We start from the raw sequence: 15132 nt of genomic DNA on the forward strand, positions 1-15132 counted from the left end.
CTATCTACAAAAATGTGGAATTTCGTATTTTTAGCCAGAAGACAAATCACGGGTGCGTGTTTATTTTTTTTTTTTTTTTTCCAGGGGTCATCGTATCGACCAAGTGGTCCTAGAATGCCGCAAGAGGGCTCATTCTAACGGAAATGAAAAGTTCTAGTGCCCTTTTTAAGTGACCAAAAAAATTGGAGGGCACCTAGGCCCCCTCCCACGCTCATTTTTTCTCCACAGTCAACAGATCAAAATTTTGAGATAGCCATTTTGTTCCGCATAGTCAAAAACCGTAATAACTATGTCTTTGGGAATGACTTACTCCCCCACAGTCCCTAAGGGAGGGGCTGCAAGTTACAAACTTCGACCAGTGTTTACATATAATAATGGTTATTGGGAAGTGTACAGTCGTTTTCAGGGAATTTTTTTTTTTTTGGTTTTGGGGCTGGGGTTGAGTGGAGGGGGCTATGTGGGAGGATCTTTCCTTGAAGAAATACGTCATGGGGGAACAGAAATTCAATGAAAAGGGCGCAGGATTTTCAAAACTTACTATAAAAAAACAATGAAAAAATAAACATCGAAATTTTTTCAATTGAAAGTAAAGAGTAGCATTGAAACTTAAAACGGACAGAGATTATTACGCATATGAGGGGTTCTAAAAATACTTAAGCATAAAGAGCGAGGTACCTAGGAGGAGATAAATGCCTCGCTCTTTATGCTATAGTATTTTTAGTAATTTCAACTATTTATTCTACGGCCTTCCTGATTCAGGGGTCATTCTTAAAGAATTATGACAAAACTTGCGATTTAGTGTAAAGAACGAGGTATTAACGAGGGTACAAACCCCCTCATATACATAATAAAAATTAATGAATATAAAAGTTTGTTACGTAAGTTAATTCTTAAGTTAAGTAGATTTTTTACTAATAAAAAAATTCGTAAAAAATTAAAATTTATAGTTGCCTTTTTATATAACCGAAAAATTGCATGGCAACTAGGCCTCCTTCCCCATCCCTTATTTCTCAAAATCGTCTGATCAAAACTAAGAGAGAGCCATTTAGCCAAAAAAGGAATTAATATGCAAATTTCATTTTAATAATTTATGTGTGGAGAGCCAAAATCAAACATGCATTAATTCAAAAACGTTCAGAAATTACATAAAAAAACTTGTTTTTTAAACTGAAAGTAAGGAGCGACATTAAAACTTAAAACGAACAAAAATTACTCCGTATATGAAATGGGTTGTCCCCTCCGCAATCCCTCGCTCTTTACGCTAAAGTTGCCACAATTCTGCTTTTTAAAACAATTAAAAGTTTTAGCTTAAAGAGTGAGGGATTGCGGAGGGGACAACCCATTTCATATACGGAGTAATTTTTGTTCGTTTTAAGTTTTAATGTCGCTCCTTACTTTCAGTTTAAAAAACAAGTTTTTTTTTATATAATAACATACTCAAGACGCTACTTAAGGTATCTTCTGCCACTAATTTTTCACCACTAGACTTTACAACAGCCACTAGACTGATTCGGAGCCAATTTCGATCTTTGGGCGCCAGGTGTGAAGATCGGATAAAGAATTGTTGGAGATCACTACACCAGACATTGAAGACCGAGTAGCTCGGCACTCAATCCTCTCCTGAAAAGCTTGTCACCTGAGAAAAGTATAAGTATTAATATTTCGGCAAAGACATCCGCTTGACCTTCTTCAGTGTAAAATAATAAAAAAAAGTTTAGTTTTCAGTTTTTTTGGCACGTGATATCTACCAAGTATCTACCCGGTTGAATCAGAAAAATTAGAAAAAATGAGGTATTTTTAACGTACGAATGGGTGATCGGATCTTAATGAAATTTGATATTTACAAGGATATCGTGTCTCAGAGCTCTTATTTTAAATCCCGACCGGATTTGGTGACATTAGGGGGAGTTGAGGAAGGTCCTAAAATCTTGGAAGACGCTTAGAGCGGAGGGATCGGGGTGAAACTTGGTGGGAAGAATAATAACAAGTCCAAGATACGTGAGTGACACAATCGAACCGGTTCCGCTCTCTCTGGTGGAGTTGGGGGGGGGGAGTAATTCGGAAAAATTAGAAAAAAGAGATATTTGTAAGATTTAGAAGGATCTTGTGCTTTAGAGCTCTCACATGATATTGGGGGGAGTTGGAGGGGGAAATCAGAATACTTGGAAAATGTGAAAATTGAGGTATCTTTATCTTACGAATGGGTAATCGGATCTTTATGTAACTTGATATATAGAAGGATCTTATGTCTCAGATGCTCCATTTTCAGTTCGAATCGGATCCGGGGACAGGGGGTTGGAGGAAAAAAAAGAAATCTTGGAAACCGGAAATCTTGGGAAACGTTTAGAGTGGAGAGATTGGGATGAAACTTGATGGAAAGAATAAGCACTAGTAATAACGTGATTGGCATAGTTGGAACGGATCCGTTCTCTTTGGAGGAGCTGGGGGGGGGGGGGGTGTTAATTTGGAAAAAGTGAGGTATTTTTAAATTAAGAACGGGTGACCGGAACTTAATGAAATTTGATATATAGAAGGGACTCAAGTCTCAGAGCTCTTATTTCAAATCCTGGCCAGATCTGTTGACATTAGAGGAAGTTGGAGGTGGAAACCGGAAATCTTGGAAAACGCTTAGAGTGGAGAAATCGGGATGAAACCAGGTGGATAGAATAAGCAAATGTCGTAGATACGTGATTGACGTAACCGTACTGGATTCGCTCTCTTTTGAGGAGTTAGGAAGTGGGGTTCAGTGCTTTGGCGAGTTTGGTGCTTCTGGACGTGCTAGGACGATGAAAATTGGTAGACGTGTCAGGGAGCTGTACAAATTGACTTGATAAAGTTGTTTTGCCTGATTCGACCATTTGGGGGGCTGAAGGGAGAGGAAAAATTAGAAAAAATGAGGTACTTATTACTTACGAGTGGCTGATCGGATCTTAATGAATTTTGATATTTAGAAGGACCTCGTGACTCAGAGCTCTTATTTTAAATCCCGACCTGCATTAAGCCTCTGATTTTCCTTTTAAATCAATCTATTGATTCTTAGAATTTTGGTAGAGTTCATACCACATGATCTGTTGGCTCTTGGCTCTTCCGGCCTCATCACAAGTGTCATATGAGCTCTTAGCTCTTGTTTTATGGGAGAATCAGGCAAATACCCATATATTTTGGAGCAGAGGCTGATGGAAAATCTTTCGGAATTACCTCCGAATATATATATATATATATATATATATATATATATATATATATATATATATATATATATATATATATATATATATATATATATATATATATATATATATATATATATATATATGCCTTAGCATAGACTGAGGTCGTATTTTACTAATAAAATAAGAGAGTCGATCAATAATTTGATGATGTTCATATATAAATTTCTGGGGAAATCAAAGTGCTAATAGTCCCCTCATATTAGGTTCTGTTTAATTTTATAAGGGTAAGGCAATGAAAAGGCACCGTTTTTGTACTCAATTGTATTACAATTGATCAGGGATCAGGTTAAACTGCAACACTAGAATACTTGAATCATTAAAATTTCAACTGCCCTTTTTAAGTGACCAAAAAGGCTTCGCCCTGGAAAAGGGCTTTTCTACTATTTTGCAGCATCAGACTACAACTTTGTGGAAAGTGGCTTGTCTGCTATCTTGCAGCATCAAACTACAATTTTGCCCTAAAGAGGACCAAGTTGCTATCAATTGAAAGTTCTGAGATAGTCAATCAATTTAAAATGATAAAAATCTTTATGTTGAATTTCTTAGTGGCACAGGAAGTAATGCCACAGGGTATTGCATTGGTTCCTGAAAAGTCATATTATCTAAGCAAGATAAACTTACTTACTCAAGACTAAGCACAGGCTATTCAACCCAACTTGCCATCAAGAAACTGCTGGATCGTGTATTGCCAAATAATCTGTCCTCTATTTCCAGTCAAATGAGTGGAAGCTATGACCTCTGGAAACTGCCTAGTGGTTCAATGTCCTTCTTCATGATGTTCTGCCATGACTTCATCTGGCCTCCCGGTTTTTTCTTCAAATAGACAGGAGGTACTGTACTAAGGATCAAGTATGCTAGTTATATGTTGCAGTTTAATTAGTTTAAATTAAAAATTTCTTTATCAGTTTCAAGGTCACTCTCTGCAGTCATCACAAAAACCTTTAAACAGAAGAATAAGAAGAAGGTGAGATTCTTGAAAATATAGAAGCGATATTTTCAAAATACTCTAATGCTCGATATTTGATTAATATACAAAAAGTAAAAATCCACAGGAAGGCTTTTGAACACTTGGAGGCTTTATCCTTTTTTTTCAGTGAATATACAAAATAGAAACTTAATTTCGACATTGTAATATGTAGATAAAAAATGCAAACAACGCTCCAAGTAGGCGTAAATACTATCATTTAAGAAATTATATTTTGTCTCTATCAAACAGTTCGTGGTAACGAACTGTAGTAAGGAGCGATCCGGCTCAATAGTAACCAAAACTCTAAAAAATTGAATTTTGATATAAATAGCTACATCAAAAGAATTGCATTTTAATGCTGATTTTAAATATATAAGTTTCATCAAGTTTAGTCTTAGCCATCAAAAGTTACGAGCCTGAGAAAATTTGCCTTATTTAGGAAAATAGGAGGAAACACCCCCTAAAAGTCGTAGGATCTTAACGAAAATGACACCATCAGATTCAGCGTATCAGATAACCCTGCTGTAGAAGTTTCAAGCTCCTATCTACAAAAATGTGGAATTTTGCATTTTTTGCCAAAAGACAAATCACGGGTGCGTGTTTATTTGTTTTTGTTTTTTTTTTTTCCCCAGGGGTCATCGTATCGACCAAGTGGTCCTAGAATGTCGCAAGAGGGCTCATTCTAACGGAAATGAAAAGTTCTAGTGCCCTTTTTAAGTGACCAAAAAAATTGGAGGGCATCTAGGCCCCCTCCCACGCTCATTTTTTTCCCAAAGTCAACGGATCAAAATTTTGAGATAGCCATTTTGTTTGGCATAGTCGAAAATCTTAATAACTATGTTTTTGGGGATGACTTACTCCCCCACAGTCCCTGGGGGAGGGGTTGCAAGTTACAAACTTTGACCAGTGTTTTCATATAGTAATGGTTATTGGGAAGTGTACAGACGTTTTCAGGGGGATTTTTTTGGTTTTGGGGGTAGGGTTGAGGGAGGGGGCTATGTGGGAGGATCTTTCCTTGGAGAAATATGCCATGGGGAAAAAAATTTCAATGAAAAGGGCGCAGGATTTTCTAGCATTACTATAAAAAAAAACAATGAAAAAATAAACATGAAAACGTTTTTTCAAATGAAAGTAAGGAATAGCATTGAAATTTAAAACAAACAGAGATTATTACGCATATGAAGGGTTCTAAAAATACTTTAGCATAAAGAGCGAGGTATTTAGGAGGAGATAAATACCTCGCTCTTTATGCTAAAATATTTTTAGTGATTTCAACTATTTATTCTACGGCCTATTTGATTCAGGGGTCATTCTTAAAGAATTGGAACAAAACTTACGATTTAGTGTAAAGAGCGAGGTATTAACGAGGGTACAAACCCCCTCGTACACATAATAAAAATATAAGAATATAAAAGTTTGTTACGTAAGTTAATTCTTAAGTTACGTATCTTTTTTACTAATAATAACATTCGTTGAATATTAAAAGTTCTAGTAGCCTTTTTAAGTAACCGAAAAATTGGAGGGCAGCTAGGCCTCCTTCCCCACCCCTTATTTCTCAAAATCGTCTGATCAAAACTAAGAGAAAGCCATTTAGTCAAAAAAAATTAATATATTAATTTCATTTCAATATTTTATGTGCGGAGAGCCAAAATCAAACATGCATTAATTCAAAAACGTTCAGAAATTAAATAAAAAAAAAATAGTTTTTTTTAACTGAAAGTAAGGAGCGACATTAAAACTTAGCACGAACAGAAATTACTCCGTATATGAAATGGGTTGTCCCCTCCGCAGTCCAACGCTCTTTACGCTAAAGTTTTTAGTTGTTTTAAAAAGTAGAATTGTGGCAAAGAGTCAAACTTTAGCGTAAAGAGCATGGGACTGCGGAGGGGACAACCCATTTCATATACGGAGTAATTTCTGTTCGTTTTAAGTTTTAATGTCGCTCCTTACTTTCAGTTAAAAAAAACTATTTTTTTTTTTATTTAATAAGAAAAAGAAACCAGTTGATGCAGGCTATAAGTTTTGTTTTTTAAACTACTTTAAGCAAATAAGTTTCTTAGACGGAAAGTTAGTCATTCCAACGAAAATTAAAATTCTGGAGCCGTTTTTAAGTGACCGAAAAAATTGAAGGGCAAGTAGGTCTCCACCCACGCTCATTTTTTTCCCAGGGTCACCGGATCAAAATTTTAAGATAGCATTTTGTTAGTATAGTCGAAATTTCTTATAAGTATGTGTCTGAGGGCGACTTAATCCCCCACAGTCACCGAGGGAAGGACTGCAGGGTATGAGCTTTCCACATTGTTTACATATAGTATTGATTATTCGGAAGTATACTGACTTTTTCAGGGGGAGTTTTCTGGTGGTGGGGGGTTGGGATATTGGATTATATAACAGGATCTTTTCATGGAGAAATTTATCACGGGGGGAGAGAATTCCCATGAAGGGGGCGCTGGATTTTACAACATTAGTTAAAAAACAATGAGATATTAAATAATAAAAAAACAGTTGTTTTAACTGGAAGTAAGGAGCAACATTAAAACTTAAAACAAACAGAAATTATTGCATATATGAGGGGGTTCGTCCCCTCCTCAATACCTCACTCTTTACGCTAAATTATTTTTAGCAATTTGAAAAAGCTATTTATTTTAATTAAACAGCATTTGTGATTCAGGGGTCATTCTTAAAGAATTGAAACAAAATTCGAACTTTAGAGTAAAGAGCAAGATATTGACGAGGGAGTGAACTCCCTCATATAAGTAATCTATATATATATAAATAAGTTGTCTGTCTGTGGATCTGTGGATCAGGTGACGTCATGTTTCTGTGTCGGCTGACGTCATGAAATTAGTTGTCGTCATTTTTGCTTTGACGATGCTTAGTATATTGTAAAACACATTAATTTGGTTAATAATATACCATTTAAAACACCAAAATGAACATGCTGGAGTAGTCACTCGGTGAGAGAGGGTGTCAGAACGGAGAATGAAGGTCCCAGGTTCAAATCCTGGTTAGGCTAAAAAAGGTAAAAAACTAAAAAGAAAAAAACTAAAAAAAATTTTCATCTAAAAAACTAAAAAAAACTAAAAAAGGTAAAAACTAAAAGAACTAAAAAAGAAAAAAAAACTAAAAAAAGGAAGAAAACTGAAAAATAAAGGAGAAAAAGAAAACTAAAAAAATATAAATAAAAATAAAAAAAACTAAAAAGATAAAAACTTCAAAAAAAACTAAAAAGAAAAAAGAAAAAAACTAAAAAACCTAAAAAAAGGTCAAAACCAATAAAAAAAACTAAAAGGGGAACACTGGGACACAAATGACGACCGGGATACTGGGAATATAAATGACGACCGGGACACAGGGAATGTTCAATTAGCAATCACCATCAACAAAGCTCAAGGGCAATCATTAGAATCATGAGGTATAGATCTGAATATGGATTGTTTTTCCCATGGACAATTATATGTTGCATGTTCAAGAGTCGGTAAACCTGAAAATCTAAATAAATGACGACACTCAAAGAGAAAGCGACCGGGACAAAAGGAATGTTCGATTAGCAATCAACAAAGCACCGGGACACAGGGAGTATAAATGACGACGACCGGGACACAGGGACATAACTACAAAGGGGACGCCGGGGTGCACAGGGGGATATATAAATGACGATGGCGACTCAGGGAATGGTCGATTAGCAATCACCTTCAACAAAGCTCAAGGGCAATCATTAGAATCATGAGGTATAGATCTGAATACGGATTGTTTTCCCATGGACCATTATATGTTGCATGTTCAAGAGTCGGTAAACCTGACAATCTATTTATAGGCACAGACAATGGGACATCAAAGAATGTTGTATATTCGCAAGTTTTACGTAGTTAAAAACATATATATATATATATATATATATATATATATATATATATATATATATATATATATATATATATATATATATATATATATATATATATATATATATATAAATATATATATATATATATATATATATATATATATATATATATATATATATATATATATATATATATATATATATATATATATATATATATATATATATATATTCACAGGTGGGACATAGGGACACAACTACAATGGCGCGAAACTAATATGGCGCGTAACGACTTACGCGCGCGGGGGGGCTTGGGGGGGGGGGGCGCGAAGCGCCCCCACCAACTAGGTGTTGGGGTGGCGCGAAGCGCCACCCCAACAGCTAGTGAATATATACAAATATAGAAGTTCGTTACGTAAGTTAATTCGTAAGTTGCGTATATTTATTACTAATAAAAACGTGTTGTAAATAAAATTAAAAGTTCTAGCGGCCTTTTTAAGTAAGTAAAAAATTGGAGGGCAAAAAGACCCCCTCCCCTACCCCTTTTTTCTTAAAATCGTCCGATCAATTATTTGAGAAAGCCATTTCGCCAAAATAGTGTAATTAATATCCAAATTTCGTTTTAATTGTCCATTTACGGTGAGCCAAAACCGAAACCTGTATTAATTAAAAATTTTCAGAAATTAAATAAAAAAAAACAAGTGTTTTTTAACTGAAAGTAAGGAACAACATTAAAATCTTGCTTTTTCCGTTTTCATTTAAAGGGTAACATAATGCCTCTTAAATTGTTGTTGCTAATTCATTAAACTAAAAGAAAGAAAGAACAACGTACCAAACAATTATGCAACATGAAATTCAAGGGCGAGACAGACTTGGCGTTTTCTTTCGTCGTCCCAAGAGCGCAATCGTTTGAATTCTCACAAAAAGATGGAGTATTTCTGAAAAAGTATTATAAATTTCTGGGAGACGAACACTAAACGATGACGGTTTGTTTAGCTAAGCCATCAAGTAGTATATTAACCCCTGTTGAGCAGACCTTATTTTGGCTCTTTCTCACAAATCTAATTTTAAAAACAATGAAGAGCTTTAGCGTAAAGAGCGGGGCGTTGAGGAGGGGACAGGCCCTGTCATATACAGAATAATTTCTGTTCGCTTTAAGTTTTAATGTCACTCCTTGCTTTCAGTTAAAGAAACTTGTTTTTTTTTCACATAAAAAGAGCACTTTTATTTTTTTTTTTCCGTTCGAATGAGCTCTCTCCCGGTTTTCTAGGACTATTAGGTGAATTACGATTCCTCGTGGGAAAAAAGGTAACAAAAAAAGACACGCATGCGTGACCTTCATTGTTGCAAAAAACACAAAATTCCACGCTCATGTAGTACCTTTACAGTAGGATTCTCAAATATCTTGAATTTAATCGTACGATTTTCGTGAATATCACTTGGGTTTTTTAGAATGTCTCTCCCCTTTTTAGAAAACCAGGCAGATTTCATCGGCTTATTAGATTTTGTGGATAATTATTCAATTGAACTTTCTGTAAAGAAGTTTTAAAAATAAAAGGCCATATCCGGATAGCCATAGATGATAGACCATCAGTCTACATTTAATAATTTTCACCAAGTTGATTATTTTAATTCAAAATACTTATACCCAGTATGTCTTATAAATGCGTCTTTTTCAACTTAATATGTTTTCGCAAAGTAGGCTGTACAGAAAGTGTGGTTCAATCGCGCTTTCAAGGGCCATAAGGGGAGAAAGGTTGAGATGACCAGGGCAGGTTTTGCGGTCCCATTCTCTACCCACATTTATTTTTATTGGATGAAGGATGATAAATTGTCCTTTTGTGCTAATTATCTAGGGTTAAATAGAAAATAGGTCGTTCACGGTTGGGGTGGGAGGATTTCGTAAAAAAAAATTAAGGGAAATGGGAACTTCTTGGGAGGGTATAAAGAGGGAGGCCTTGGATAGAATAGGACGGAGGAGGAGCACGCGTGGAGCTATACTGGCTTCATGCAGCTTGGTGCTGCGGTGAGTTAGTAACAGTAGGCGTTGTAGTCACGTACAAAAATAAACCATCTGATATAAAATTTATCAACCATTCCGCGAATACCCAGGACAGAATTGCTATCTCAAAATTTTGATCCGGGGACTTTGGGGGAAAATGTGCGCGGGAGGAGGCTTAGGTGCTCTCCAATTTTTTTGGTCACTTAAAAAGGGCACGAACTTTTAATTTTCGTTAGAATGAGCCCTTTTGCGACAATGAGCCCTGGAAAAAAAATATAAACACGCATCCGTGATCTGTCTTCTGGCAAAAAATACAAAATTCCACATTTTTGTAGATAGGAGCTTAAAACTTCTAAAATAAGGTTCTCTGATACTCTGAATCGGATGATGTGATTTTCGTTAAGCTTCTATGACTTTTAGGGGGTGTTTCTCCCTATCTTCTAAAATAAGGCAAATTTTCTCAGACTCGTAACTTTTGATGTGCAGGACTAAACTTGATGAAAATTATATATTTAAAATCAGCATTAAAATGTAATTCTTTTGAAGTAACTATTGGTATCCAAAATTCCTATTCTTAGATTTTCGGTTACTATTGAACCGGTTCGCTCCTTACTACAATTCGTTACCACGAACTGTTTGATCTCCAAAACTTTCCTTGGCAGTTCCATTTTAACAATGGCATCATTTGGGGGGAGGGGGTGACAGTTTCCTCCCCCTGCATTGACAGAATCCCAAATATTTTATTTGGTTGTAACAGGCTATAATCAAACAGTTCGTGGTAACGAATTGTAGTAAGGAGCGACCCGGCTCAATAGTAACCAAAACTCTAAAAAATGAAATTTTGATACCAATAGCTACATCAAAAGAATTGCATTTTAATGCTGATTTTAAATCTATAAGTTTCATCAAGTTTAATCTTACCCAAAAAGTTACGAGCCTAAGAAAATTTGCCTTATTTTAGAAAATAGGGGGAAACAACCCTTAAAATTCATAGAATCTTAACGAAAATCACACCATCAGATTCAGCGTATCAAAGAACCCTATTGTAGAAGTTTCAAGCTCCTATCTACAAAAATGTGGAATTTTGTATTTTTTGCCAGAAGGCAGATCACGGATGCGTGTTTATTTGTTTTGTTTTTTGTTGTTTTTTTTTCCCAGGGGTGATCGTATTGATCCAGTGGTTAGAGAACCTTGCGAGAGGGTTCATTCTAACGTAAATAAAAAGTTCTAGTGCCCTTTTTAAGAGACCAATAAAGTTGGAGGGCACCTAGGCCCCCTCCCACGCTAATTATTTTTCCCAAAGTCACCGGATAAAAATTCTGAGATAGCAATTCTGTTCAGTTTAGTCAAAAACCTAATAACCATGTCTTTGGGGAGTCAAGATTGAACCGTGTCTCAATCCTCGAATCAAATGTATAGCCTGGTTAGAATACCTTTTTCTATCTTAACTCGTACATAACTGTACCTATGCCAGTAAGACTGTAGGGTCATAAAATCAAGCAGGGTCATAACAATCAGTGCATTAGCTTGGTAATTTCGTTACCCAAGTTTATTCTAAAGTGCCTAAAAACGAGGATAAGATTTCTAATTTCGATGCTCAGAAATATCGGTAAAGTTTCTAACATTTCTAGAATTATTTAAAAAAAAAAACGATGAAAAAATAAATATGAAAAAGTTTTTTCAACTGAAAGTAGGGAGAAGCATTAAAACTTAAAACGAACAGAAATTATTATGTGTATGATGTGCTCACCTCCTCCTAATACCTCGCTCTTTACGTTAAAGCATTTATAGTAATTTCAACTATTTATTCTACGGCTTTTGTGATTCAGGGGTCATTCTTAAGAAATTGGGACAAGATTTAAGCTTTAGTGTGAAGAGCGAGGTACTGACGAGGGGGTGAAACCCTTCAACCCTATCACCCCCCTGAAACCCTATATATATATATATATATATATATATATATATATATATATATATATATATATATATATATAAAAGGCATCGTGTTGGTACTCAATTGTAATACAAGAGCTCGATATTGGTATTAAAATACAATTTTTAAAGTAGGCGGAGCCTGGATCCATAAATCGACAAGAAAAAATGACGTCATGTTTCAACGACAAACAAGTGAGAAGATGACGTCAGATAAAGCATAAAGAGGATCTCAACGAGAAGATGACGTCATTGAAAGCATAAAAAGAGTGGGACGCTTCGATTTATCATATACATACATTTCAGAGTTGGACTGAAAAACATCAATCGTAATTTTTATGCTACGTAATTATGAAAACTGAAGGATCAAATTCTGAAAAGCACTTTAAGTTAGCTGCAGAAGAGCTAAAAGGAGTTGGCAAGGGAGACATGAAAGGTTTCCAGCCTGTGTTGAAGAAAAAAGAGTTTATTTTCCGAGTTGGATTAAGAGGCTATTCAAAAATGAGCCAAAGAAGTATATATACTGAAAAGAATAAAGTGGCTGAAAGCGTAAAAAAGGGGAATACCTGCAAATATTTGAAAGGGAAGAATATATGTCCCAAGGAAGAAAAACCATACATCAAAGGCAAAGATATGAAGAAAAAATTTCAATTCATCCCCGAGACAATGTATACAAGGTAGACAGAAACAAAAATGAAGTTTATTGGCAAAAAGAGAAGAGGTACAACCCTTGCAGTGGCGATAAGGTTGTTACATTTAAAAGGGCTCAACAGCGAAATTTGGCAGCTCTCGAAAGAAAAAGAAGGGTAGCCAAGCCAAAAGAAATTGTACCTGTCTTTCCAGAATATTTTCAATTTGCAGTCAATTTTCCTTTTTGCCCTGTTGATGTTTACGAAATGTTGAAGGCGAAGGTACAACCTTGGAGGGAACAAGAATTTGGTGGCTGGCATTTGCGCGTAAATCGAGAAATACCAGATTGGGTCTGGTATACCTATCTCTATTATAAGTAATATACGCTTCTATCAATTTTTTCTAGTAATTTCCTCTTCCAGGATTTTGACAAAGGGGTCTTGTAGCCCTGCCTCTTTATTTATTGTTTATACTTATGGGCTTAATCATATATTTACGTCGTGTTTTACAAGCCTATTTAATTTATCTTAGACTTTCGCACCTCTCTGGGGTTAACTTTTTTTTTTTTTTTTTTTTTTTTTTTTTTTTTTTTTTTTTTTTTTTTTTTTATTTACCTTTATTGTTTTAGTGGAAAAGAGTGAAAAAGTGTTGTTCATTTTAGGGTTTAACGTTTAAATCAAGGCTAAGGTTATGAATTTGAAGTTAGTACTGTTTATACTATATAAGTTCTGGTATTAGTTATTACGCAATAAGTTGTATGTAACAATTTAATTAGTTTAAATTTAAAAATTTCTCATCAGTTTTAACGTGACTCTTTAAAGGCATCACAAAACTTTAACCAGAAGAATAAGAAGAAGATGAAATATTTTGAAAATATAGAAGCAGTATTCTCAAAATACTCTAATACCCGATATTTGATTAATATACAAAAATAAAAATCCACAAGAAGGCTATTGAAATACTTAGAGGCTTTGCTTTTTTTTCAATCAATTTACAAAAAGAAAAAAATTGCTTTTGAATTATAGTAATATGTATTATTGCTGCGCAGTCTACAAAATTATGATTAAAAATTATTGCTGTGCAGTTTAGGCAAAACATCTGCAAAAACGAGCACTTTTCTGATAACTAACTTTACGAAAAAGTACCCCAGTTGGACCTGAATAGCTTACCAATGTCTTTATTGAATATCTATGTGGATTTGTTTTTCTTTTCTTTGTCTGTTTTTTTAGCTACTCTGCTATTTATACATATTTTACAGTGGGTTAAAAATTAATGCCTATTATTATTACAGGGAGAAACAGTGACTTGCACTCGACCTGATATAAAGGATCCTGTTGGCTCAGTTTTTATAAAAATAAGCGGCGTAAACCTGCTGGTCAAACAAGACATTCCCTGCTTCGAATGCTCCTGGAATACTGGAAGAAATTGGAAGAACTCTGATTGTTGTTATGCTGCTCTTTAATGATCCAATTTTAGAGAAAAAAGTTCCAAAATTTATACAACTAAAAATTATTGGTCAGTTCGAGGATGAGTTATAAACTTGTTATATGTTTCTGAAAATATTATAATAAAAAAGACAAAAACGACAAATTGATATTAAGTATTCTTTAATTACAGAGTAGGGTTATGTACAGTTTTTATGGCACTTGGTATTAACCAAGTGACATATAGCAATCGCAAATTCTGTCGGTCTGTCGGTCCCGGTTTTGCTACTTTAGGCACTTCCAAGTAAAATAGGACGATGAAATTTAGAAGGCGTATCAGGTACCGGACCAGATTAAATTAGAAATAGTCTTTTTTCCGATTTGACCATCTGGGGAGGGGGAGTGGTTAATTCGGAAAAAATAGAAAAAATGAAGTATTTTTAACTTATGAGCGGGTGATGGGATCTTAATGAAATTTGATGTTTGGAATGATATTGTGTCTCAGAGCTTTTATTTTAAATCCCGACCGGATCTGATGACATTGGGGGAAGTTGGAGGGGGGGCTAAAATCTTGGAAAACACTTACGACGTAATTGGGACGAATCCGCTCTCTTTGGGGTAGTTGGGGGGGGGGTGTGTAATTCTGAAAAATTAGAAAAAATGAGGTATTTTTAACTTACGAACGGGTGATCGGATCTCAATGAAGTTTAATGTTTAGAAGGATATCGTGTCTTAGAGCTCTTATTTTAAATCCCGACTGGATCTGGTGACGTTGGGGGGGGGGGGGGAGTTGGGAGGGGGGAACCTAAAACTTGGAAAAAACCTATAGTGGAGGGATCGGGATGAAACTTGGTGGGAAAAATAAACACAAGTCCTAGATACATGATTGACATAACCAGAACGGATCCGCTCTCTTTGGGGTAGTTGGGGGAGGGGTTAATTCTGAAAAATTAGAAAAAATGAAGTATTTTTAACTTACGAACGGGTGATCGGATCTCAATGAAATTTGATATTTAGAAGGATATCGTGTCTCAAAGCTCTTATTTTAAATCCTGACTGGATCTGCTGACATTGGGGGAAGTTTGGGGTGGGAAAAC

At 35.2% G+C, this 15132-nt stretch overlaps 1 long non-coding RNA gene across 1 annotated transcript in view; it reads left to right on the top strand.

Moving 5' to 3' along the window:
• Nucleotides 1-14021, top strand: part of LOC136030106 (uncharacterized) — a 33936-nt gene extending 19915 nt beyond the window's left edge. The window contains exons 2-3 of the long non-coding RNA XR_010618183.1: nucleotides 3948-4063; nucleotides 13903-14021. This is a non-coding gene — a long non-coding RNA (uncharacterized LOC136030106). The remainder of the gene's footprint in view (nucleotides 1-3947; nucleotides 4064-13902) is intronic.
• Nucleotides 14022-15132: the final 1111 nt, after the last annotated feature.

Source organism: Artemia franciscana, chromosome 8, assembly GCF_032884065.1.
Source record: "Artemia franciscana chromosome 8, ASM3288406v1, whole genome shotgun sequence".
Lineage (NCBI taxonomy): Eukaryota > Metazoa > Arthropoda > Branchiopoda > Anostraca > Artemiidae > Artemia > Artemia franciscana.